The sequence below is a fragment of the Anguilla rostrata genome, chromosome 15 (assembly GCF_018555375.3).
Source record: "Anguilla rostrata isolate EN2019 chromosome 15, ASM1855537v3, whole genome shotgun sequence".
Classification (NCBI taxonomy): domain Eukaryota; kingdom Metazoa; phylum Chordata; class Actinopteri; order Anguilliformes; family Anguillidae; genus Anguilla; species Anguilla rostrata.
This window is the reverse complement of record NC_057947.1, coordinates 26,052,269-26,078,662: the sequence shown is the minus strand read 5'-3', so window position 1 is coordinate 26,078,662 and position 26,394 is coordinate 26,052,269. Positions and strand designations below refer to the sequence as shown.

Genomic DNA, 26,394 nt, shown 5'->3' with positions numbered 1-26,394 from the left:
AACCAGCGCTAACAGGTCTGTTTCTGCAGTGTCCTTAACAGCAGACCCATGTTTAATTCACCTCAGTCACTAGAGAGAGATTACATGCACAGAGACAGAGATACTGTGCCCTCGTGGTAGAGGAGGGGGATGATTCCTTAACATGGATCCACCTTACATTCAGCAAAACCGACCGGCATTAAACCTTCCTGTGAACACCTATGGAATTGAGCCCAGTTGAGGTGCACAAAGCTCTTCTGTGGACACGTTTAAAATCCCTCTCCCCAACCCTCGCAACTCTTCCAATCTCAGGCCTGTGGGTTCGTTTTTCATCCTTGGACCTTCTGGTTTTTGATCCATGATTAAATAAAGGCCAGTACAGTTCAGCGGTATCCAAGAGACACTGTAAAGCGTTCAGCGCATTGTGGTGTCACTGTGTTTGAGAATGTTTATTTAAAAGTGCCTTCCTAACTACCACAGTCAACATCAGACAGACAGACAGAAAGACAGGTGGAATTGGTGCTCAATGGAACAGGAAAAGAAGCCATTCGCAAAATATTGATGCATTAGAAAAAAAATCAAAAAGAACTGCTGTTTGTCCTCCTTATGCCAAACTACTCCACTACTCAAGTCCTGCAGAATACTGCTGAGCCACGGCAGGTTGATTCAGAATTGGGTCAAAGGTTTAAACTGTTTGGGGTCGCATTTTCCCAGCTGAGACATAACGTGGCCATTTTGAGCTTTGTTCCGGTGTCATAATCTTCAGGTGTTTATTCAATACAGAAATACACTTGTACATCTCAAAAACATACATCTGTAACACAGGATTTTAATGGGATAACTGTCCTGCTAACTGTGCATGATTATTTTTATTGTACTTGTCCTCTATAACTGATCTTCCTTCCAACTCTCCAACCTTCACCCTTGCTCTGCGTTCTCGAACAGGGACACAAAGATCCAAACAGACGCAGAAGGGAGTGTATCTGATATCAGCACTGACAGTCCTCTCATCTTTCATCTGATCTCCTCAAGTTGCGTTTCTATGGTTGTGAGAATACTGGAGCACACGTGCGCACACACACACACGCACAGGCACGCACAGGCACGCACGCGCGCTCACACACGTGTATAAGAGAGACAGGGAGAGAGATGGATGGTGATGGATGAGGAACAGAGGAGCGCTGTGTAAACTGCTGACAAAAACGCAGCGGCTAAAAAAGTGAAATGGCTCCCACCCAGGAGCCTGCTCTCACGCAGGCACGAGTGTGATGTCATCGAGGACCTCTCACGAAGGAGAAACAATAAATGGAAATATACAGCCAAGCTGGCTCTGGGTCAGTGCCGGAATCAAGGTACATAAGAACATTAAGAATATGCCATCACACAAAGAGTCTTTTAAAACTTTCACTGTGAAAATGGTGAAATGGTGAGACGGGCCCCGAAATGGCACCATGAAAAGTACTGTCATTTCTACACAGTGAAACCAAAATGTATTTTTTTAAAAACACTGTTATAAAAAAGCTGTAAAGAGAATCTCTACTTTAACTACAAGTGGATTCTTCACTTACAAATCTAAAATTGTGGAGGACAGACCCAAATCAAGAAAAATGTCTTTGTCCCAAACGTTATGGAGGGCACTGTAAAATTATAATTTTGTCTACATCATCTTATATCAAGTGCAAGCTCTTGAGTAAGAAATTTTGTTTGGCGAGCATTTACCGTATTAAAGGGTTACTTGCTTAACACATGGTATCTATTTGCTTGTGTTCTTATTAAGTTATCAAGTCCCCAGAAATATTAATTTCCAATAGAATGAGAGAAAATAAAATGGAAAAGCTCTAATTTTTGAAGAATTTCGGGGTCAAATGAGGCTTGTAGACACAATAAATGGTTGTATTACCTTGTTACTTTAACAATTATGTCTTAAATACCCTAACAGATTCAGTGCATGCAACATTCCACCATCTGGTGTATTAAATGTATAGCATAGTATATTTTATTTATGTTACACCATGTATCCAGAGCTACAGAGACTGCATACCGCAGAACCTGGAGTTTTTTTAAAACTGTCCTGGTAAAATATATCACATGCCGTACAACTCCAGTACAGTTCTTTGCTTCATACCTCACGATGCTACACTGCGCATTTAAAATGTCATTAACACACACTGGCTGAGTGCACTGTTGAATCTAAAGTTAAACAGGCTGAATGTCACAGAAGTCACTGAGCTTACTGAACACTAAATTCAGTTGTCCGGTCATAAAATGGCATCAAGAAGGACTGTGTTAACGCATACAGCCACTGGGGGGGAGTTTTGAGTTGCCTTTTACTGATGTCCTTGATGTGTTAACGGCCCACTAATTTAGCATCCTCTGCACAATTCGGATCTCAAAACTGTCCATTCCACGGATGCAATCCAGTGTGCTAGCAAAGTGCGGCATTATACCGAACCCTCAAGTCGGCAGCACTCTGTAATAGAGGGCCTGGGAAAGGCACGATGGGAATCCATTCCTGGTTTCACCAACTGAGCTTCCACCCTCCGGTCTTTCGGAAGACCGAGGACACACAGCCCCGCTCAGAAAGACCCAGATGGTGTCCCCTTCTGAATTCCACCGTACAGAACTAATTAGGGCCCAAAGTGTGGGATCGGATGAGATCACCTTTCCCGTCGTCGTTTTCAGAATCTGGCATTATAGCGAGGCCCGGCAGCCCCTGGTGGATTTCGGCTCACGAGGACGAGAGCTGTGTGCACCTGTCACGGGGAGGGAGGGCGGTGATTGTTTATGCTGACCTGAATATGGTCCTATCAGACATGCTGGGGGCCCGGCGCGCCTTTAGGGGGGATCTCCGGCATAAATCCCTAGGGATTGCTCGACACCTGTCAGTCACACTGAAGAGGAAAATTTCTTCATAAGCCACGCCTCTAAGGGCAGTTTCCCAAGCTCTTAAAGGACAAATCCGCACACGCATAAGCAAGCGAGCAAATTAAGCTCAAAATCGCTGACTTAGTTTCTGCATCGTGCAAAAGACAGGACGGCTTGTTTGGCCAGATCACGGTGCAGGAAAATCACACTTATTTCTCCTAAGAAATTCACAGGATGACATGGGTAGCTTGGTCTTTTGTGTTTTTTAAAGAATTTTGCTTCTGTCGTCCTCGTGTACCAAGTCACAGTTAAGTTCCATTTAAAGAAATGGACTGTGCTCTTGTACGTGAGCCCTTTAGGTGCAGATGCCTTTGAGTCAGGTACACAGTAAAAGGTTGCCATCAACAGTTAACACTATTTCACTGATGAAGGCAGCAAGCTGAAATGTCTGAATCATTAGCCTGATCTTTACTGTAAGACACCGAATGCAGATCTGTTGTCACTGTAGCTGCCCATTTAAAACCAGCAGAGTTCCCCAGATTACCCGGTAAGGAACCACAAAGGCACGGGATACGCAGGAAATGAAACGGGCGAAAACACTGACTGACCCGTGCCGCAAGCACCTGGAGAACTTCACTGAGGAACCTGAACTCCTCAAGCACCTGAACTGTGACCAGCTGGAACCAGGTTTTAAATTATGTTCTCATTCGCCCAAAGGAGGTCACAAAATGTTCTCTTCCGCCCCAGAATAAAGTGCCTCAGACACAGCCCTGCTTCAGGGGAAAGATGTGATGCCCCATGCGGGCCGTCCAGCCTGTGGGTGACCTCCCTCCTCGAGTCCGGGTGCGGGAGGGGTACCAAGACGATTGAATTTTGTTTTTCCACTCAAGGAGGGGGTTTTAGGATTTAGTTAGAAATCAAACCCTGGTCTCTCTCCCTTGCCCCCCCACCCCCCTCCCGTGATCCCAGATCCTGCAGCTGTCTCTTTTCCCTCTCATTTTTCTCTGTCAGATTTCAGGCTATAATTAGCAGAAAGACCTCGGTGACTCCACACAAATGTGAGTGTGTGCCTGCGCAGCCCAGAACTAATGGTCCTAATCCTCGCGATGGCTGGAGTGACAGGTTCACATGTACACATTTTAACCAAGTCATTTCTCAACGGTGCCCTTAAAGGGACACATCGGCCCTCCCAGGGGACGAGCATACCGCAGATCCGCACAACACGTCAATACCTCTACCTGCTTTAACATGCTTCTAACAATTCGTTTTGCCCTTTGAAAAGCAGATTTTCTGAAATGTCTTCGTTTTTTAAAGTCAGTGTTCTAGAACTCCATTGCTTTCAGTTACCAGCAGTGATTGTTATGTCATCATTAGAATGTTCGGTTAAGAACATTCTAATCACATATTTGTGATCTTACACTTGCACACATAATTAATCTCTTACAGGCGCTTGTTAGACTGTAGTGCCACAACATGCTTTTCACTGAAGCCACACTGCTTGGACACAAATGGAAAAACAGGGTCCTAGTATTATAGGTCAGCAGTTTTCAATGACAGCCCACAGTTCTTCAGTCAGAAGGCACTAAGACCCGTTCTTCATAATGGTCAATGTTCACCAGGACCATGGACCATTACTCTTGATGCATTAACAGCATTGTTAATATATCCCATTTACCTTCTATATAATAAAAGCAACAGAAGAAATGATGTTTTGACATTAGAACATGAATCTCAATCTCATTCTGGAGGGCCTCAGTGTCTGCTGGTTTTAGTTGTGTACCTGCATATAATGCAAGTACTTCATTTACTCCAATTCTCTGATTGGCTAAAGAGACTTCACACCTTGTTTTGAAGCCCTAATATGGCTGCTAATAGAAAAGAAACCACAAAAACCTGCAGATACTACGGCCCAGCAGGACGAGTTTTGGAGACCCCTGTCCTAGAACTTCGTGCTTAAATATGTGAGGGTCTCTTCTTAGCAACTGAATACAGGTGGGTACAACATGTCAAGGTTTGAGCAGTAATATGGAAGCATTTCCCACTACCCTATCAGTAAGCGTGACAAGGCCTCAATGAATAATACTATTTTGGATCAATCTCAACTACATGGAAGAACGCCATATGAAAAACTTTTGCTAAGGTTCCAGTCCCGCTCAGAAATGAATAGTGCAATAGTGTTTTAGGCTCTGCATATCTTATTGCTCCAAGGGATATTATGGTGTTACAACAGCTTGAAATCTAAGCGTAACATTTTCCAGTTTAGCACAACTTGTAAGTCAGCATGTTAAATCTGAAAAATACCTCGCACATTTTAAGTGTGCCGCTTTCGGATTGGCTGCAGGGAAACTTAATATTTATCCCTGAGTAAACCGTGTCATTGCAAATATTAAAATGTCATTTTTTTTAACTCCGTTTCTCACACTTCATTTCGGAATTACTGGCATTAGGGGTGTAACAGCTTGCTGCAGTTATGGTGGCTGTAGGCTCTTTATCGAGTTTCCTTAGTGTGTTTTCCTGATTTGTACTGTGACATATTTGTTCAGCAGATGGCATTGTGCCGTATGTGGTTGCTCCTCATAATTCTTGTTTGTAACACGTAATGCAGGGGTGTGTGTATATATGTATGTGTGTGTGTATATATATATATATATAGAGAGAGAGAGATTTACACACACACACACACGCACGCACACAGAGTACAGGCCAAATGTATTACAATACCTGTGTTTTTTTTTTTTTTTTTTTTTTAAACCTTACGCAGAGAAGAATTCAGTTAATATATGCGCATTTATTGAATAAGAAATCAAAGAATAAACAAAAAAATATTTTTTCAGTTTCTACCTACTACACAATAAGATTAGTTTTACTTCCACAGTTTAAACTTAAACTGCTGGTCTAAAATGATGAGCACCTGCCTTTTCCCAATCTTTTTGGTCTAGTGTTGATAGTGCTTGGCCCACCGAAGATTACTTTTATGTAAAACTCACCTTTTTGTGTATTGGACAGAAATTGAAAAAAAAAAGTTTGTACTTTGGTTTGTTATTCAATAAATACACATATATTCACTGAATTCTTCTCTACCTATTTTTTTGGCCTATATACACACACACACACACAGTGAGAACCATAATGTTTGGGACACAACCATAACCATTTCTTGATTTAGCTCTGCACTCCATAATTTTACAGTTCACATATGTTTGAAGTGCACTGTCTCAATTGCTTCCGTAATGCAGGTATAAGAGAAAAGCTTTCAGTATCTCATCCTGATTCTAGTCTTTTGTTTACCTTTGGAATCTGTTAATGGTGTTTTTCAACATGAAGACCAGAGTTGTGCCAATGAAAGCCAAAGAAGCCATTATGAGGCTGAGAAATAAAAAAAAAAACAGTCACAGACATAAGCCAGACCTTGGGCTAACCAAAATCAACTGTATGGAACATTATTAAGAAGATATGTACATACAGGTACAGGTATTAAGGTGAATCTACATAGTTCAAGGGTATAATACAGTAAGTATGACTGGCCAGCATGCAGGGGAAAAACTTGCAGTTCATGTTTGTGCTCATTCAGTTCTTCACACTGTTATTAAGTGCCTTAAACTTGTAGTGAAAGTTGAAAATGTAATGATGTGCTCTCTAGCAATAAAGATTTAAGGAGCAATACAGTGTCTTTCCTCATGTCTCCTTCATGTGGCATACAGGGGATTTTCTGCTGGGATATATTTAGCACCAACTGCTGTAAACAGTGCTCAGCGGACATGGAAGCAGGGGAAAAAAACCCATAGCTTGAACAAAGTTAAGCCAACGGAGTTTGATTGACAAGTTCATGTGGGGAGACCTTTACCTTAGCAACATAACTTTGGTTGCTAGGTAAACAAGGGCAGATGGATGGGCCGGGCAATTTTCCGCAGTGACCAACAACACAGGATGATTCCGATTCTCTCCGCACCACGGCGAGCGCACGAAAATGACTTGGCACAGAGAAAATGTATTAGATTCAGGTGACAAATAATTAACTGACGTCAGCTGGTGCATCCCAGGAAAGGTTGAGTTGTAAATATAGCCCCACTTTTTCCAATAAATCATTTCGCAGAGGTGTTTGGAGTAACAGAAAACACCAAACGTATCACGTAAACCTGTGATTAATGGGACGGGTCTTTTAAAGCTATTCCTAAATCGACGCGGTTTACAGATCACTGTCCAAATCCTCTCCACGTGTGCCTTTTTTAACACGACTGATGGCTCTGCACACTGACTGAGATGTGTAATGGTATTTGGCAACATCTAGCCAGGCCAAAACGAGCCTCTAATTTAAGGACATCACCACCTACTGGAAGGAGGTAATGACACAATGACTGTTGGTGGTATTGGTCAGGTGCACAATCGACCGAAAACAAATATGAAGAGGGCGCAGTGCAAAACTGACGGTACGGATCCGGCCACAAAAGCGTTTAACATATCTGTGGGTTTTAGCCATCCGATGCCATAAAATTAGCACCTTTATGCAAAGTCGATGGCTCACGGGATACAAACCGGGGTGCGTTGAGGATATTTTTGGCAGCTGCCACAGCCACTTGGTTAGTATCGGCGCTGATAACATCGACCTGTCAGTTCTTATCAGCGACTTTCTCTAAAGACAACTCGGCTTTCAGCAACACCGCAGCTGCCGCGGGGGCTGGGTGTCAAAGCTCATATTCATTGATCTGTACCAGAAGACTGCAATTAACAGCCACCCATTTTACTGAACCGACACAAGTAAAAGGGCCGTCTGTATATCATCGAAACCGTGAAGCGTTAGCCTGTTAATCTGGAATAAGAATCAACGATTTGGATTTTGTCCACGACCAAGTCTGCAGTGGATAAATACACGCAAAAAAAAAAAAATGAAGAAACAGGTCACGACTTGTAAACAAGGAATAAATCCCAACAAGTTTGCACACACAAAGCTCGACTCAATTTCAGCCTCCAAAGTAAATTGACGTTTCTTCGTCGATCCTTCAGCTTGACAAAGCCCCAGTGTAGTTATCACCTTGAGTGTGAATGGGTTGCTCTCTCAGCAGTGTTAAACAGTGTCTGCAGCCAAAGAAAACCAAACACAATTTCCCTTATTTACTCTAAAAAGAAACCATCCCTGGCCTTCTCCATCCCAAAATGTATCTTTGGCCAAAAAAGAAGCTGAAATTCGGTGCTACTACAAGGTCCCATTTCCCCTCTCTCTTTCTCTTTCAACATTTCCATTTAGTTTTTGAATTCCTTCAGTTGTAAATAGTTGGCAGAACAAGGCCCGGTGGACCTGATCCGAGCGTTAAACTGAGAGCCCTTTGTGTTTTTGAATGTTGACAGTTCATTTGAGGAGTATATTCACACCTTGATGGAGTCGAGCGTTGCCCTGGGGTGTAAATGATCTGGCAAGGGATCTAAAATGGTCACAGACTTCCTGTATTCAGTACATGAGAATTAATACATTCTTTTGTTTCCTCTAGCAAAGCCCTGCAATTAAGTTGTGGGCATACACAGACCACACTTGGAAAAATACAAAAGAAAAATACAGACGGGTCACAAATTAAAGGAAAAACCAACATAAAGTGTCTTAGTAAGGTGTTGGGCGACCATGAGCCACCGAAACAGCTTCAATGCACCTTGGCATAGATTCTACAAGTCTCTGGAGCTCTACTGGAGGGATTGAGCACCATTCTTTCAAAAGATAACCATATCGCTTTTTTCCACATCTCTGTAGACCAGTGCCTATGGTTTTTGCATCACTGAACTCTCAAATGTGCGTTCATCTTTGTTATGAAGGGTTTATTCACTGCAACCCTACTATAATATCCATCTTTATGTAGTTGCTGAAGGACAGTTCTAGCTGACACAATCTGATTGTGTCAGCTAGAACTGTCCTTCGGCAACCTGCATTGATATTCCCAGTAACCTCAGTAACATATCGTATTAATGCACAGGATCACAGTCACTGAATGTGCGCTTTCGACCACAATTTCCAATACCATATTTACTGAAGACTTTCCCATACATCTAAATGCAGATGCCATTTTAGTCACTGTTCCTACTGAAACACTAGCCAGTTGACCAGTCTTTGTGACTGAATCTCCTGCCATCCGTGCCCCAATAATGAACCCTCTGTCAAAGTCACTTGGATATTTTCCTCTTGCCATCTTGATCCAAAATCGAGGTCAACTGGACCTGCTCAGCATTTTTATACGTGCCACAGAGCACAACAGGATGTTAATTGTTTAATTGCATCATGCAGTACACCTGTATGGAAGCATCTGCATTCATTATGTTTCTCCACTTCTTTATTCAGGTTTTTTCTTTAATTTGTCACCCGTCTGCATATGTATATATTCAAACTTTAGTTCAAGACGGACAGTCACGTCTGATTAGCAGAAGGGCGACTGAAGACAAAGAGGTCTTCCACTACCTTCCTAAACTTAGATCGGTATGCCCTGGTCTTTCAGAGTATTTGGGCTAAAAGAGCAGACCTTCAGCTTTTGAAGCTCCAGCATTTGTTATTTGTTTACAAAAATTGTTCTTGTTTTACCATGATAACTTACACCAGGGGTGTCAAACACAATGCAGCCTAATCTCACTGTGTTCAGCATTATCACTACAGTCTGTTATTCCACCATTAAATAATGACTAACATTACTTCAAAATATTCTACTGGTGGAGGTGGTTAACCTCATAAAGTTAACTAATTCATCCAAATTAAATTCCATTTCAACTGAACGTACCCCAAAAAACCAACAGTCCTGAATGTAAGAATTCAAATGATCTTTTAGGGGAAGAGTGAGGTGCTTCCACCTGCTCATATGCGCCTGTGCCTGGACATGGGAGAGGTCAGAGCAGGGGATTATGGGAAAGGGCAGAGTAGGAGATGAGTGAGGCCTCAATATATCTTCTGTCGGGGATTAAAGCACATTTTACTGGATATCTGAATATGTGCCCCAGTGCCAGCTTTGGAAACACGATAGCATGGCCAGGTGCCTGAGCCAGGCAGAGCACAGCACAGCCCCAGCTGCAATGCTGCAGCTACATTGCGAGAATGCTAAGAGTTAGCCAGGATAACATGGGGCCCCTCAAATAATACCTCTCAGGCTAAACCCCCTGCTTGGACAAGCACGTACCCTCCTTCCCATATTATCTTTTAATAAACATAATGAAAAGAATATTAGAGCAGACATCGTAATACAGAACAAAGACGAGGAGACATATTAAGAGATATAAACAGCCCTGGCACAATTCCATTCTCCTCACTGTTCATTTTTGAAACATGCAGCTCCCTTTTGCAACACCCCACATCATTGTACCGATTTTGTCACAAATGAATCACTGTCTCCGTAATTTTTCTAAACACAGGATTTCCTCTCACCTGCAAAACAAGGCGATTTCACTCCCACTCAGCCAAATACAAACAAAACCACACACCAGTATAAGACACAGCCAGGTTTTGATCCTGTAGATCCACGCAGATCTTAAAAATGCCTTGAAACACGGGATTAACTGCGTGAAATCGCGTACAGTTAATTAGATGCATAAATTAAAGCCTAACTTGCGTGTCATCATATTGGTAAATCCTGAAACTGATGTAACGACCTGGTGACACGAGGGCCATAAATGATGGCGGACGTGGCACCGTGACAGGACCCGAGAGCCTCGCTGATGTCCCAGGTTTACCCACAGCGTATCGGCTTACCGGACTGGCCTTGCACATTCAGAGCGTATGGGTCGCCGGATTTATGCTGCGTCTTCCAAATCTATCCTAGGAGCGGGTCCGATTTAATAAGGGGCTCCAAGCGGGTCGGTTTCTACGTCTGCGCATTCGTTCACGGTCCCGGCCCGTAACAGCAATTTGAAATGCGACGGTGGAATACTGCAGCCCGCGCGGTAACTCTATAACCTGCACTTTTATCATTGATTAGGTCATTTAGAAAAGCCCAGAGCCCACATGCTGACGCACAATACGGGGAACTGTATCTGGAATGTTCCACTTGACCAGGCAGAACAGAACATCCCAAGCGATCATTAGAGGGGGAGAGTTGGGTTTCTCCGCTCCCCTGCCGGCTTTAGACACACACTGTATCCTTCCACGCTGTAGTTCCCACCCCCCCCCCTCAGATCCGCGCGCTCATTATGTATCATTTACACAGTTATTCCCAGTGATTAAATAATCAAATAGTGCTGCGAGCAAAAGTTCCACCTGAACACCTGTTTTCGGGCCACCCAGGCCTCGCAGCTATGCGGGGCATGACGGGCGGTGATACTGAGACACCGAGACACCTGCTTCTACAAACAAACCTTTACCCCTGGAGTTCACCGGACTCCCCGCTGTCTCAGAACACCGCCACGGTCTTTAGGGCCAGAAGACACAGGTGTTCCCGTTCTGTCACACACTGACTGGCACGCAGTGTCAGGACGGAGCTCGTTTACTGAAGCGAGAGACCGTTAACTCAAATACAGAGCTGAAAATTACACAGCCTGCTAATGCCACAGACATCGTTGTCTTAATATCATTTCATTTTTTAAAAATCCTTTTCCCGTGTTAAAGAATTGGGTGCGAAATAGACGTTCTCGCATTTTGATTATGACCAGTGGTCTACAATCTATCAAACAATGAAGACATGCGTTGTACTGCACAAAAATGGCAGCAGGATCCCCCCAAAACCTAACCCCGCGTCCACAGCACAACAATCGAAGGTGCTAAAATGAGACTCTGATTTATTAAGTACTAATTGTTGGTGTGAATGTCTCTCCCCCCGCAGATGGTGAGAGGGTGGAGGTGGGGCCTCCTGACATACTCCGCTGAGTGTTAACTTTTATCAACTGGCAGATTCATGGGCCTAAACCCCCTGCTGAGGACGTTATATTTTTGAAAAGTTGTAAACTCGTTCCCACCACTTGAAAATCGCCCCTCACGTCCTCAGGGTATTGTTTGTTTTTTTCACCTCCAACTGCGTGGTGATTAATGAGGGGGGCAGCCGGAGACAGCCCAGGCCCAAAATTAGCCTGGCACGGGGTGTGGGGTGCAGGCCATGACTCCCGTAGCCCTCGCCAGTGGACACGTTTTCGCGGGACGGTGCGCAGGATGGATGACTGGGATGGCAGGCAAATCTGGAGTTGAAAAAAGAAAAGAGGTTCGCAAAGCTATTTGTGACACTGACTGTCATCCCATGATGGATCAGTGTGAAGGCGTGGGGGGAGGAGGGGGTGTTGGAGATGAGCGGTGCAACGCCTCTGTGCTTGTACCACAGTGGGAATTTTAGGGAAAACACTCTGGCACTCTGCCTTGACTGACAGGGAAGTCAGTGGTGTTCTGGGAAAACCACGAGCCACAGCTCAGTGCGGTGACCTATAAAGCTCACAAATTTACATCACACACGTACTGTAGCCTATTTATACTGCCATCGAGCAAAACACCTTTTTCCAAGGGCACAGCTCGGACCCAAAGGCCAGTGCCGTAACTACAAGTCTTCACGGCTGCAGTGACACTCACATGTTTTGCGGTACTCAAAGTTCCTGCAGGAATGACTGAATGAGGTTCTCAAAGTTCTCGCAAGAACGACTAACTGGGAACCAGCCAATCTGACTCCAGGGTCTCTGGGGCACTGATGGATGCTCCGGGACTGAAATTAATACATTCCCACAGAGCTACACACTGACCCTCAGCGATGGAATTTTCAGACAACAGGCAAATGTTTGTTTAAGTCGGGTGTTCAGGTGTTCGAACCAGAGCTGCGGTAGTACTGCAGGAACCTGCAGTTCCTTCGATTCTGCAAGTCGATTCTCAATATCTTGGTAGGACTTAATTGGCACCCAGCAGTGGCATGTAATCTAGAATGTGAGATTTTAAAGGGAAAATATAGACCCAGAATGGCTAAAAGACTGACCACAGCTTCTGTCCACCAGGCTGCTCTGGAGCAACTGGAATAGCACCCGTGACCCTAAGGGCAAAAGCCTTAAGATCCCCTTACCAGCCTTTCTAAGGCTCTGATTTATATATTTGTTAAGAATTTACAGCTTGTGAAATGCCCCCCCACTTAACTACAGTGTAGATAACTTGAACTTGGAGCAGGCCTCCCCTCCACTTGCCCGCAGGCTACAGTAGGCTTGCCGTGCGAATGTCCGCTGTTGTAAATGAGCGGATGAAGCTCCCTGTATGATGCACCTGACTGGAGCGGCGCACATAAATTCACCGTGTAAGGAGAGGGTAGAAGTCGCATAGCTTGGTGTCATTCAGACACCGTGAAGAGCACTGCTCTGTAAAACCACACATGCCGTCACATCTGAAGGGCTCAGAATCTGTTCCTCTCTATTTCAGAATCCCACTCCAAAGGCACATTGGGTTTCTGACCCTCTTCTGCAAAGCAACAGCTGGGCTTCTTCTGGCTAGGACGATGCAAACTCTATTGTGAAGTGAGAGCTGAAGCGATACACGCAGGTGATTAATTCTCCAATCAACGTTCAAAGAATCACTCGCTATTTCTCAGTATAACGTTGTCATTTGAAATGGACAAGGGGTCCCAGTGTGTCGCACGGTTAATCGTGCTGTCACTCTAAGGACAAAGGGAAGGTAGCGTATCATTTACTGTATCTCAACACCCCTGACTGAATAGCATGTTCTTCAGATGAGCACTCCCTGGAGATGATCCAAAAGGGGAGACAATAAGCAAGCAAGGGCAGCAGTATGGCACACTGGTTAGTGCAATAGTCTGTGGCCCGGAAGTCCACAGGAAGTTGTGTGACACCAATGGACCATGAATCAGAGGGTCATGAGTAGTCTTGTGAATTATCTTCTTTGTGTGATTTCTTCATGCTCACATTTTTAATGTGATACTTCAACTTCTGCCGATAAACGACGTGGTTGATGCTTTTGTGAGTCCTGTGACCATCAGGTGGATTGAGCCTGGATCCTTCCAGAAAACAACCTCACTGCACCTTACAGCTGTGAACCAAATCTCCGTCTGGCACCACTTATATTTCACCACTAAAGCCTGCTTCACATGTAATCTTCTTTAATTTGTTGTCAAGGGAGATGTTTTGTATGTAATCTCCTCGCTGATAGGTTGCGAACCAGAATGCTTTATATGTAATCTCTCCATTTATTGGCTGTCACATGGAATGGCTTGGGTGGGATAGACAGAGATCAGAGCAAATGAGTATGGAGCAAATGAAATTCTTTGGAACTGCAAACTCATTTAATTGTAGTTCTGATTTGAAGGTTGTGAGATTTTTTTTTTACCCTTTGCTGCCTGTTGAAATCTTTGCATTACCTATATATTAAGAAAGCTACTGAAAGCAGCTCTTCTTGGACCCTTAGTGTAGCTTTGCTGAAAGGAAATTCAGTCTTAATGTGATTCCCACTGTTGATAAATATTTACCTTTACCCTGTGCTGAATGAAAAATGACATGCCCCAAAATCCCACTGAACTCCCCAGAAATTCTGTCAGGGAAAATGCAGAGACCAAATACAGGCAGTACAATCTCTGGTAGAGCCAAGGTCATGTCATTGAAATGGAAATATAAGGGTTCAGCCTGACAGGAACGAGGAACAGAGTTTGACTCAAAACTTACTGTGAAGACTGCTATAGAATAAGAGAGTAAAACACTGATCAGATTTCCTGTACAGAAAATCTAATTAAGTCTTTTTTTCCCCTCAAATTAAGTGAACAATAATTCTTATTTATGGTCTCTTTTGGTAGGCAAAAGATTATTATGTGACTGCAAAGTCCTCAACATTATCCTAAAATAATTTTCCATAAAGTAAAATGTCAAAAATCCACATATATACATGATTTTCTTAATATTTAAGAAAATAATTTTGTGCTCAAAACTTTAGATAATTAAACAGTTTTGAATCACACAATTGGATTACCACATTAGATTAAAACATTTGTGGATATGGCAGGTTGTAGCAATACCCAAACTACTTTGTATTAAAAAAAGTGTGAGGACTGCAATATCCAAACAGTCAAGTGATTTCATGCTGTTAATCTAAGAATAGGATGAGCTTTGAAGTCTGGCAAAAAATACTTTGGGGGGGAAATCGATCGTTCTTGTCCTGAGAAGTAAATAAACAGACGGCTACCCTAAATGTCATCGACCAGCGGTGAACTGGGGGAGGGGGGGTCAGGCAGAGAAGGAGAGTGGAAATGTCATAAATCACAAAGATTTTAGAATCTGATGACAAACCTAATTCCTGTCTGAAAAGAGCCGAGCGCTCCCCTCTCCACTGTCATCGAAGCCGGCCCATAAACATGGCAGCTGTCATCCCGGCCCGCCCGGCCCGTGAAGGACATGCCACCGTGCCTCTCGCATGCTTTTTCAGCGGCCAATTCTGGAATGGAGGGGCTGGCGAATTCCGATTTGCATTTTGTCACATCCAGCCGCCCCCCCCCCCCCCCCCTCCACTGACCCGGACCCCCAACCCCACCCCATCCCATCCCATCCATCCTCGGGTCGGATTTGACCATCTGTTCAAGGGCATTACTCCTGTAAAATCACTTTATTCTCCCCCCCCCCTTTACTCCTAAAAACAGGTTGTGAAAACTTAATATGGAAATAAGGGCGCATGGGTGTAGGGGTCGGGGGGTGGTGGTGTGAGGAACTGGGGGGTGGGAGGGCAGTTGGGGGTGGGGGGGTGGGGGGGGTAGTGCGCTAAATGTTGCCACTGCGAAAGGTGAGTAGAGGAGCTTTAGAGGAGCATTTTCCACTCAACAGATGATCCCCACACATGCACACCATGGTAATGAGATAGGGTACAGCGGAGCTGCCCCACCGTCTTCTGCGGCGCTTATGGGGTTTGTAAATAAGTCTGTTTCCAAATGATTATGGTTTAAAGATACTCTGCTAATCCGGTACCCTTATATCATGTCTTCGGGATGTTCCACAAATTCGGCCAAAAACTTTCCATTTCTGACTATAGCACTGAGGCTGACAATTCGTTCAACAAGTAGGGAAAAACAGCATATATTAGCACTGAAGCAAAATATCTCACTCACATGCAAAGTATGTAACACACTACACATGCTATAAAGGTTTGCAGATTTGTAAATGTGTTGTAGTGATACACCTCTGCACATAGTACCTGAAAGAAAGTAAAGCATTCAACACTGGTTTCCAAACCTGTCTACAGGTACTGAAACAATCAATAAAGCACATGTGCTTGAGATGTAACTCATCAAATACCTGGATCGGGATGAGGACACCCAAAAAGAGCTTTGGGAACCACTGCCATTGAGCAATTAAGGCAGAAAATACTGCTAAAAAGGAGACTGAAAACTTCCATTGGCATGATGAGGGCAAGAACATGGGGCCACCAGACAAAGTGCTGTGCACTGGCTGATAATAACGCAAGCCATAATAAAATCAAAAGTTATTTTGTATCTGTAATTACAATCACATGGTATCTCCCCATCCCAATTAATAACATCTGTTTCCAGTAATCATATTCCGGAATTCTCATTCAAAATTGACAAAACCGCCAAAAGCATGAGCAGTACATCACTATGACTATTTTCACTAACTTAGCTTTTCGACTATTTTGTGAGAAACAAGGCAGCATTTCTCAGGATAAGCTGCTGAATTAACTGCCATAAGATCTACAGAAACAAATCAGCCAGAACAACTGGTATATGCAGGAGGGCTTTTGGTTGCTTGTGCGATGCCGTGTTTTGGGGCCTAGACCTGTCACTAGGAACTTACAGAACCCTAAATGCATCATTAAATCTACCTCTGCAGAGAGGGTGGACGTGTACACTTCCTATAGCTCGCATATTCAGACACAGAGACCAGTTGTGCTCCATACAGCCAGGACTGGCATTCCAGACAAAATGCAGCCGTCCCAAAGCAGAGTGGATCGTAAACTTTCTGAAGAATTATGAACGTGCGACAAATCCCCACCACACCCCCCCCCCCCCCCCCTCCAAAAAATAAAAAAAAACTTCCTCCATTTTAATTCTTCTGCAGAATTATTGCTCGCCACACATCATAAATAAACTGAGAATGTCACAGGGCCAGCTTCCTGTGTAATTAGATAAATGTGCACTGCCTGGTGCTGTGAAAGCCTGGTGTTGTGTGCACACCACATGTAGGGTACGCACAGACAAACACACAGACACGGACGCATTTCTCCACAACAGCATAAACCAGTCACCTCATCAGTATATCCTGTAATGACAGAGGAAGGCTGACGGCGTCGGTGCCGTCACAGCGCCAACCGTGGCCAGTAGCGCCAATGAGCGACGTGCAACAGGCGATTCTTCTGCCCAGGGTACGGGAGGGTTCATGCATGTTAAAACCGCATACGAAGGGTCGTCCTCCGACTCTACGCTATGCCAGCTTATCTTGTATTCTGAGATGTGAAAAAGCAGCAGCTGGTGACACCAGGCGTTTTGGAGAATCGAGGTATTGGCCACCTTCTCCTGAATAGGCAGCGGGGATTGCGCATAAACACAGTTGCCGTCGCAGACAGTTGGGCATTTCAAATAACGGCGGGAAATGCTCAGCCCCACAGCGGCCGTCAAATTTATATATACTACGGTGTAAAACTGAAATGCATTGGTTCCATTTTCAGCAGTGATACGAGAGTGACAACAGTTTCCTCCGTGACCAAGATTCTGTGGCACTTCCACAGGCGCAACAGCCGGTACATGGCTGCAGTTATTCGCATTCTCTGAGGGCCCTTCCATTGTCATTTTCAGAAGGTGATTACAGTAATAGCCATGCAAGTGGTCTAACTAGATTAGGCCGCAGACATGGAAGTACCATCTGGCATGCATACTGCCAAACAGCATTACCTTGCTGACTGGGGTGTGCAAATGTGCTCTTAATTTGCTGGTCATTTAGAGCAGGGGGGCAGGTAGCAGAGCAGTTCTGGGCTAAAACGGTATTTGCTGAATTACAAGATGTTCTTTCCGATGCCAGCTGGAGGGTCAAACTGTAGTAGTGGAGGAGTGATGATGGAGAGAAAACAGAAAGGTTCTGCTGGTAATGAAGCAATGGGCTGCATTGTTTGGTGCCCAAGGATAGCAGAACCAAAGAGGGAAATTACTCCATTCAGCTGGTAGGATTACCTGACTTTTCACTGACCTTTGACAATAATAATCTGGTTAACACAGGTCCACACATTTGCTTTTGTCCCCTTGGTCCAGCGAAAATATTTTCATAAGAATGTCTAGACTACACAGTATGAGGGGAGGGAGATAGGCATAATAGTGAACTGGTGAAGTATAAAATAGAATAAATCATCAATCTGTGGAGATCATACTAGTAGCCAGGACAAACACAAGGTGTGTACTATTAGCTCTTGCTGTGACTACGTCTTTCTCCCACATATACAAACACATCGATGAATAAATAAAATCATAAAATATATCAATGGAAACATTCCACCCTGTGTCGCTGCAGAAGCATTAACTGTCATTATGAAAGCCTTCTTTATCACTGTGAAGAATTTTGCATACGTACACTCGAACTTCCATGTGACCAGTTTAATCAATCAACAATTCTCAGGTCCAAAAGCACCGATCCATTTAAACCGGTCTAAAGACAGCCACAGTCATCTTCCCTGGAGCAACCATTGATTCAATTTTTCCTCTTGTTTGCACATAAATAGTGTTTTCAGATTGAATTATCCTAAAACATAGGCTAATTTTAGGGTATAGTAGGTGGATGAAAACTTGACTTGACTAGGATCATCAACTCACTGTACACTGCCAGCAACACCCGTCCACCACAGGACCGAAGACAGACTCGGCCACATTTCACCCATTACAAACCAAATGGGCCCCATGCTGTCAACGGGCCCCCAACTGAGCGAAAAGAGCCCTGTATGTCTGTCTGTCATCGCTCAGTTAAATCACGTAAATCCCCCCCCTACTGCGTTTGAGCCTGTGCAGATAGTTCAATTTTATCTCTACGAACCACAGGTTCCATTGTGAGCTGTCAGAACAAAGTGATATCTCACCTCCAGATGAGACCGGATGCAGACAAGGTGTAGGGTTCTTAACTGAACATCCTAATGGTGATGTAACAATCACTACTGGTAATTGAAATCAATAGTGTTCAAGAGCATGGAATTTTTATTTTTTTTAACTCAAAAAAAACCTACTCCTCAAAGGATAAAAATTGCTTGGGAATAGGTAAAGGAACAGAAACTGTGGTGGGGTTTGGAAGTTTGCTAACATTCCTGTTTGTAGCTCTGCACAACTACTGAGCTAATAGCTTTGCCAGCAAACAAATGGGCAATCTAAATGAACTCAATCTATGAGTTCATTTGGATCCAATACAACTGAAATGTACCAGTAAAATGTATCAGTAAAATATGCAGTGCTAATTAAACACTGAATAGCTTTAAAAGCTTTAAGAGAGGCAGGAAGAAGTCAAGGCAGATTGTCTCCAGGAGACTTGGCGAGAACAATTTGAGAAGTAGAAGCACAAAGTCCCAGGATCTTGTCTGATTTTCCAAATTCCATCTGGGTGGACAGGAGGCCTGTACTGGCACAGGAAAAATGCCCAAAAGTGGTCCAGAAGTATCACTGCAGATGAAACAGAAGCTTCTCTCATACATTGTTTGGTCTGTAATTGAGAAGATTCCCAGGCAGTTGTTCCAAAAGTAAAACATTTGTTATGATTAGCTCAGAAGGTGTATAGACATAGTATTGTTAGAGTGCAGGTTGTGTTTCCACTTTCTGTCTCGGAGCAAAACTCATAAAACCAACAAACTTAGGGAAAAAAATTATAAATAAAATTTTAACAACTTGGCATGTAGATACAGGACAATGCCAATATTCCAGCCCAAACATGTGGCACTGATCGGACTCTTGGTGGTGCTATAACGGCTAAACATCAAAATACTGTTGAATGGAAAGTCAATCATTACTGTTGCGGATATGTTGGGTTTTCCTGTTTTATGTCTCACAGAAATTCCCTTCTCTACATGTTGGCACCACTTATGAACAAGTTCAGGATCAACAGCCAAGGAAACAAGGAAATTCCAAAAAGAAACAAATAAAAGGGATAGAATCATGTGAAATGCAACTCGCTCCAGTTATCAGATGTTAGTTTAGCGTGCTAGGTGACATCGGCTAGTTCAAATGCATGTACAACCCCCACAGCATCTTCACACCTGCTGTTTACACTGAAAGAACAGCATTCCAGCGGCTGGACCTCCAGCTTTCTGATCCTTTACTAGCTCCTTTAAAAGTTGCTCAGCTAGACCACCTGCCAATGTGTCTATAGGGGAAATGTAAAAGGTCAACCCCCACCCCCACCATTTGTTATTGATGGACGCACTTGGCACACGTCCAAGCAAACAACCATCAGAGGTAAGAAACTACCAGCCATGCTTCCACTGAGCACATTTCAGACTTAAAAAAAGAATTTGGCATGGAAGAGGCCAGTTGGCCGTGTGGTCACTGGCGGCCAAAGGCGGCGGGGTTAGGACAGCCCGAGAGTGTGCAGCAATGCAGAATTCCAGAGAGCAAAAAGAGGAGCGCTTCCTGTGCAGAGCCCAGCACATGTCACCATCTGGCCCAGGCCCATGGCTAGACAGGCATGACCAACAAGGGGGCGAGAAAGCTTTCATCGTCTGCATTATTGGGGATTACTGTTCTCCTCTTTAATAGTTTCATTGCTACAAGAATAGACCGGCCTTTTTTTTTTTTTCCAAGTAGCCGGTCAGATGTGTAATTACTGGAGCTTTCGAGAGAGAAAGGTCAGCGCAGTTTTTCCTGAAATTGGATGCGCTTGCCTCTGTACAATCTAAGAAAGAGCCTGAGAGAATGCAGCCCAGTTTTCGAAACTGCATTCAGACACGCTCCAGACATACATCTCACGCACAGCGAGATCTATAGATAGATTCAATGGCAGAGAGGTAGCAAGGGCTACGACAGAGGTATGATGAAGCAAGAGTCACACTCACATTAGCTGTGAAATAACAGACATTCTCTTAAGCCAGTGGTCATAGTAGCAGTTTATCTGACAAGAAATATAAAGCTGATTTATTGGGTGCATGTGTGTAGCCCAAATATTTGCCTGGATATTTATTCACAGGGATTATCCTAGCATTTTCAATGGTGTGAACGATGATTTTTCACACAGTGTACCCGTCAGGCCTTAAACAAATTTCTAATAAAAATTGATGAGCGTAACACAAAGAAGATTATAGTGTACATACAGGCACCAACAAGGGCGGACAAGGCTCACAGCTCTAGGAATAGACACTAGGTATACACAAATACATTCACGAGTCTCCATTTCTAAGTTTTTATTGCTACATTGCATGTTTATTTATTTAGCAGACACCCATTGCCATTTGCAAAGCAATTACAGCTGTCTCACCCCAAAATTAATACCTGCAACCTTGTGGTCTCAGGTCCAGTTGCCAAACCAAACCCCCATACCAAGGGTTTTCAACCTTTACTGATCCAGAGACACTCACCCAGACTCAAAGGAATCCAGGGGCTATATTTTTTAAATATTTTACCAAATCTATAGTCATTGCATATCAAGTCTGGCCAGGGACCAGCTACAGTACCTTCAAATACCCCCAGGGGTCTACAGACCCCCTGCTGAAAACCCACTCTCTATACTACTACTGTATATTGAGAGGATTCAAACCGTTACTATATGCTGAGGTTTCTGGTTTTTCAGAATTTATATTCTATTCTGTTCCTCTTGGGGCAGTCTAAACAGTGCCATCGTCTTAATAATGGGGTAAAATTCTAACTTTAAAAACGTCATGAAAATTGTTGTAAATTGCCGAGCGTTGCAGTGGTTGCGCTAGCTCATGGAATGCTGCATCTTTGAATTGCAGGACATTTAAAAATTAGCATTTTATACTAATTCACTAGCATACTCATAAAATATTGATATTTTCCATAATATGTCAACTCACAAGACTAACACAATAAATGTATGTTGTTCATAATTTTATGTCACGTAACAAAAGTGGGATGAAACAGCAGGATTAGAAGAATAAAATAAGATATAAATAATGTTTAAGCATTCTGATCAAAACAAATTTTTGCCACACAGGCCAACAATATTTTAAAAACCAAGGAGCAATTTGTTTTAATTTACTCATGTTGAGCAAACTAGCCAGTGCATGAAATCAAATTTTTTGACTTTTCTTCCAAATTAGCCGCTTTCTTTTTGAATCTCGCAATGCTACCAACAGCTGTGTAAATATTATGATCAATAAACAACACAAATATAAGACACCAAAAGATGACTGGCTCCAAGAAGCAGGCGTAATAATTATTAACCTGGGTCATCTAAAAAAAAAAAAAAAAGACCTCAGAATATCTGAGTTTATAGAACGCAATGTGTTTATCCTCCTGCATTTTGGCTCTTATTACTGCGTAAAAAACACAGAATCCCGTGCTAACGTGACCAATGGTGTTGTTCTCAGACTGTTATCCTCTACGCACTTAAAGGGCTTTACTCTGATACTGGAGAACCGTAGAGACAAACAGTCTGGCTGAGTGATCGCCAGTGCACATCATCTGATTCAAATCCAAGTGGAATTCCTCTGCGTCCAATAAAAATTAGCTAGCAGATTTTTTTTTTCCCCTCGCAGGATGGAGAGGACACCTGTTTCCCTGTAACTGGGCAATGGATATCAACCCACCCACCCGCCCCCCACCACCCCCACCCCCACCCCCCGCCTAACCACCCACCCCTTCCCAGACTTACACCACATCTGCTCACCATTCCACCCTGGCGCCAGGCCTCTTTTTCAAGTGCAAATTTCCTGAGCAGCATGGTTCCACGGGCCCGAAACGCAATCCGAGCAGGGGGCTGCAAACACCAACAACCCTTCCACCCTGGCCGGGCGCTTCCACACCTCCAGCTCACTTCGAGAGAGGGCAGGGATCACAGTCCGCGGTGTTCACACCTGGACGGATCTCGAGCGCGCAGCAGACTTCTCCCCCCGCGGAACGCGGTGACGGAAATGACTCAACCGTACACTCCCTGCCCATCCTACGGAACAATCTCCTGAGCTTTTTCTGGCCGAGTTCATGGATTTATCAGTACCACCTGCCCCTGGGGCATGGTATCTAAACCATCTCTAAACTATCTCATCTTTAAGAGAAAAGTAAAGGAACAAAAGAGGAGCTTCCTGTTGGTCCCTGCCAGCCCTGCGTGTGTGCCCCGGGCCTGGGTAACCAAGCGCAATACTCTACATTACACGTTGTGAGGAAGAGGATGTCAGTACAGCCTTTCCCAGCCAATTTAGTTAGAGTTAGACGGGCACAACACAGTTACCGGTCTACATTCTCAGGAAATTTCACTGGCAACACTCTCATGCGCGTTCTTAGTGTATGGTTGCAGCTTGGAAGAAATCAGTCAATTTTAGTCAGGACACCTTTTGGCAATAGGAAACTTTTGAAGCTTTTGCTTTCTAATGGATTTCTTTTTTTTCCCTTCAACCTTCACTGCACCCCACTCTGTTGTATCTGTGCGCCCTCCACTTTGAGAACCACTGGAGCAAACTCATCACAAACTGACTACAATGTATGATAACACCGTGGAGCATAACACCCATAATGCAATGGATATAGGCAGCTTAAAGCAAGTAAAGAGCATGGACTCATTTGCATACACAATTTGATTAGATCCATATAACTGATACATTAGCTAACATGGCATTGTACGGTCCAAGTGGTAAGCACACACACCTGACACATGAAGAACCTTGTCCAATGTAGAGGACAGACTGCCAAACAGACAGTAGTGAGCACGGGCGTAACCAAAACATGCAGCAGGGTGTCAGCAGGAAGGCAATGTGTTTAGTAGAGAATTAAGCTTAAGGACATTCTTACAACTTTGATCATAAAACCGGTGCACATCTCCAGCTACATACACGCCTGAGCCACATGAAACTCTATCCACTTTATGACAACTCTCACTTTGTGGCCAGGAAAAACACTGGCTAGGTCAAACTGTGTAATCGAGGGCTCACGGCTCTAAAATAATACACCTCAAGACCCTCCCTCTGGAAGCTGCTCTGCTTCTGCTATGGGAGATTTGAATGGTTTCATGCAGAACTGGCAGGTATGTGCCGGTTGAAGGGGGAGGGGCTCAATTTGGATGCAGCTAGTGAATGAAATCCACAATAGGGAAGCCAGCTGCTGCATTAGCTGTAGCTAAAAGATGAAAGCTATTCGGCTGAGTCACTTGGAAAAGCCGCAGACCGATGCAAGAAGAAGTTTAATTGCCGACTCCAAGACCTGGCATCCTCTGTCGGCACGTGGAGAAGACTAAGCAGGTAGCGCGTTTTGTTTCTACAAGGTTATGGGACTAAGCTACCTTGCAGCCAGACAGTCACACACAAAATGGCAGAGAACTTAGACAAATTATTTGAATTTTTCAAAAGCAATGACCGTAAGTATGGATGTTCCAATACAAATAGGGTACCATAGTCACCTCATAGCTCTATACAGGTAGCCTATAATAACAGCACACAGTTTCAGTCAAAAGAAACATAGAGCACTTTGAGTCTTGTTCAAAGATCTGTATTCTGTGGTAAAATGTCTAGAGCACCAATAATAAAAAAAATGCAAAGCACATACAGTACACAATAAAGCAAATGGAATATCATTTGAATACTTGGCTAGAAAACAAGAATAATGGGTCTCGGCCAAAACCTAAACATGACGTATGTTTATGAAATACATTTCTTATGAAAAAGTACATGTTGTGTGTTGAATGAATGTTCTGACAGTGAGAAAATGTTTCAGGACCTGAAGGAGACTTAAAAAAATAAACACAAGAGGGCATTAGTTTACCAGAAATCTTACCACAGCATTTTACAGGAGTACAGCCTCATGACAGGGCCACTTGGAGTTGATCAATAAATATGTGTGTGTGTGTTCACATAGCTTATATACACCCATACAGTCAAATGCAAAGGTATTGGGACAGTGACACTTTTTTTTGTAATTTTGACTCTGTACTCCAGCACATTGGATAAAACAACAAATATGAAGATAAAGTGCAGACACTCAGCTTTAATTTTATGGCATTTACATCCATATCAGGAGATCTGTGTAGGAACAGCCTTTATACTTATTCCCAAAATATTAGGGGAGCATAAGTAATTGGACAATCGGGTGCTCATCTGTTTCTTGGACAGCTGTGTGTCTTTGCATCATTAGTTCACCAACAATGTGTTGGGCAGTAGCCCAAAGGAAAAATGGCACCCCTTGGTTTCATTCACAACTTATGATTACATATTCTAAAAATGCATCATGTTGCCGATTTATACTGGCTTATGTTTACATTATGAATGCTTTGGTATACATTAGGTTGCAGTACAATAAGACCACACTTTTTTACACAAGAGGAGGTTTTTGTGTTCTTTATCTTGCTTGAATTTAGTTTTTGGATTTGTGTGGGCAATTCTACCCTGGTTCAATTGTAGTCTTGCAATGGACCAATACTAGTGTTTCATAGTTTTACATATAAACTTGTATTGATAACAGCTTTACATTGTAAAATGTATTGTGTCAACTAAGCAGGTTTCTTTTTGGAAGTAAACAAAAACATACATAGCAACGATTTGTTACAAACACAGTGGTTAATGAAGAGGCTTTCTGGTTTATAGTACCTGCAGTCCTATTGCCACCTGGCTACGCCACTCTCTGTAGCTGTGAGCTTCAGGCCCTCAGTCTGTTTCTTCCTCCTTTGAAGGAATATTGCACCAGTGTGCAACGAGCACTATATTCCAATGCAAGAGGACAATGCATCAGAAAAAATATCACATTTTTAAATCCTAGTCAATTCAATACTAGGCTGAAGTATGTTTATTGATTAATTTAAAAAAATAAAACAATCAGCAAACTCACTCGTTGTAGCCTACAGTTGTAGAGTTGCAGGTGGGTCATTAATTTTCAGCACTTAAAAAATGATTTATCTGCAGCCACTTACCAAGCAATTTTACTAGTTTGTGATTTGTATAAACGACCGGAATTTGCACCAGAATTCGCAGCAAACCTTAGGTAATGGTTATAACTACGTCTCGGAGAAGCGATAACTTCGTTAATTAAATGCACAGTAACCCGTAGATCACTAGCCGGCTCAAACAGGACAGAGATGTTAGCTTTTGATCTAGCGAGTTTTAGCTACACATGAAATGGTGGCCAAAGATCACCAACGTAACCGCGGTTGACTGCCTACTCCAGTATTTAAATTCTGAAGCACGCTGAGAGTTCTACCAATATTAAGTCAATAGATAACGCTTTCAGAAATACAAAGAATAAGTAGCATGTCTTCTACGCAAGTATGATAGTTTAGAAAAATTCAAGCAAGTTTGAATGTACTACTTGAGTTTGGAAACGTCGTCTACTTTAAAAAGGGGGAGGAGTTAACAGGTGAGTACCGGGGAACTTAAAAAGTAACGTTAGCAGCGTCAAAGTGATTGATTATGATCATTTTTGGCGAATAGCCGTCTGATTAAAAACACAAATACAAAGGAAAACACATGTTCTAAAATACCTATAAACTTTGTTTTATAATTGAAACATGCAATTA

At 43.3% G+C, this 26,394-nt stretch overlaps 1 long non-coding RNA gene across 1 annotated transcript; it reads right to left on the bottom strand.

The window, feature by feature from the left end:
• Positions 1 to 10,000: 10,000 nt before the first annotated feature.
• On the bottom strand, positions 10,001 to 26,306 carry LOC135241267 (uncharacterized). Its single transcript, XR_010325962.1, has 3 exons — positions 25,710 to 26,306; positions 25,472 to 25,581; positions 10,001 to 11,970 (listed from the first exon to the last, which is right to left on the bottom strand). It is a non-coding gene; the product is annotated as an uncharacterized LOC135241267 (long non-coding RNA).
• Positions 26,307 to 26,394: the final 88 nt, after the last annotated feature.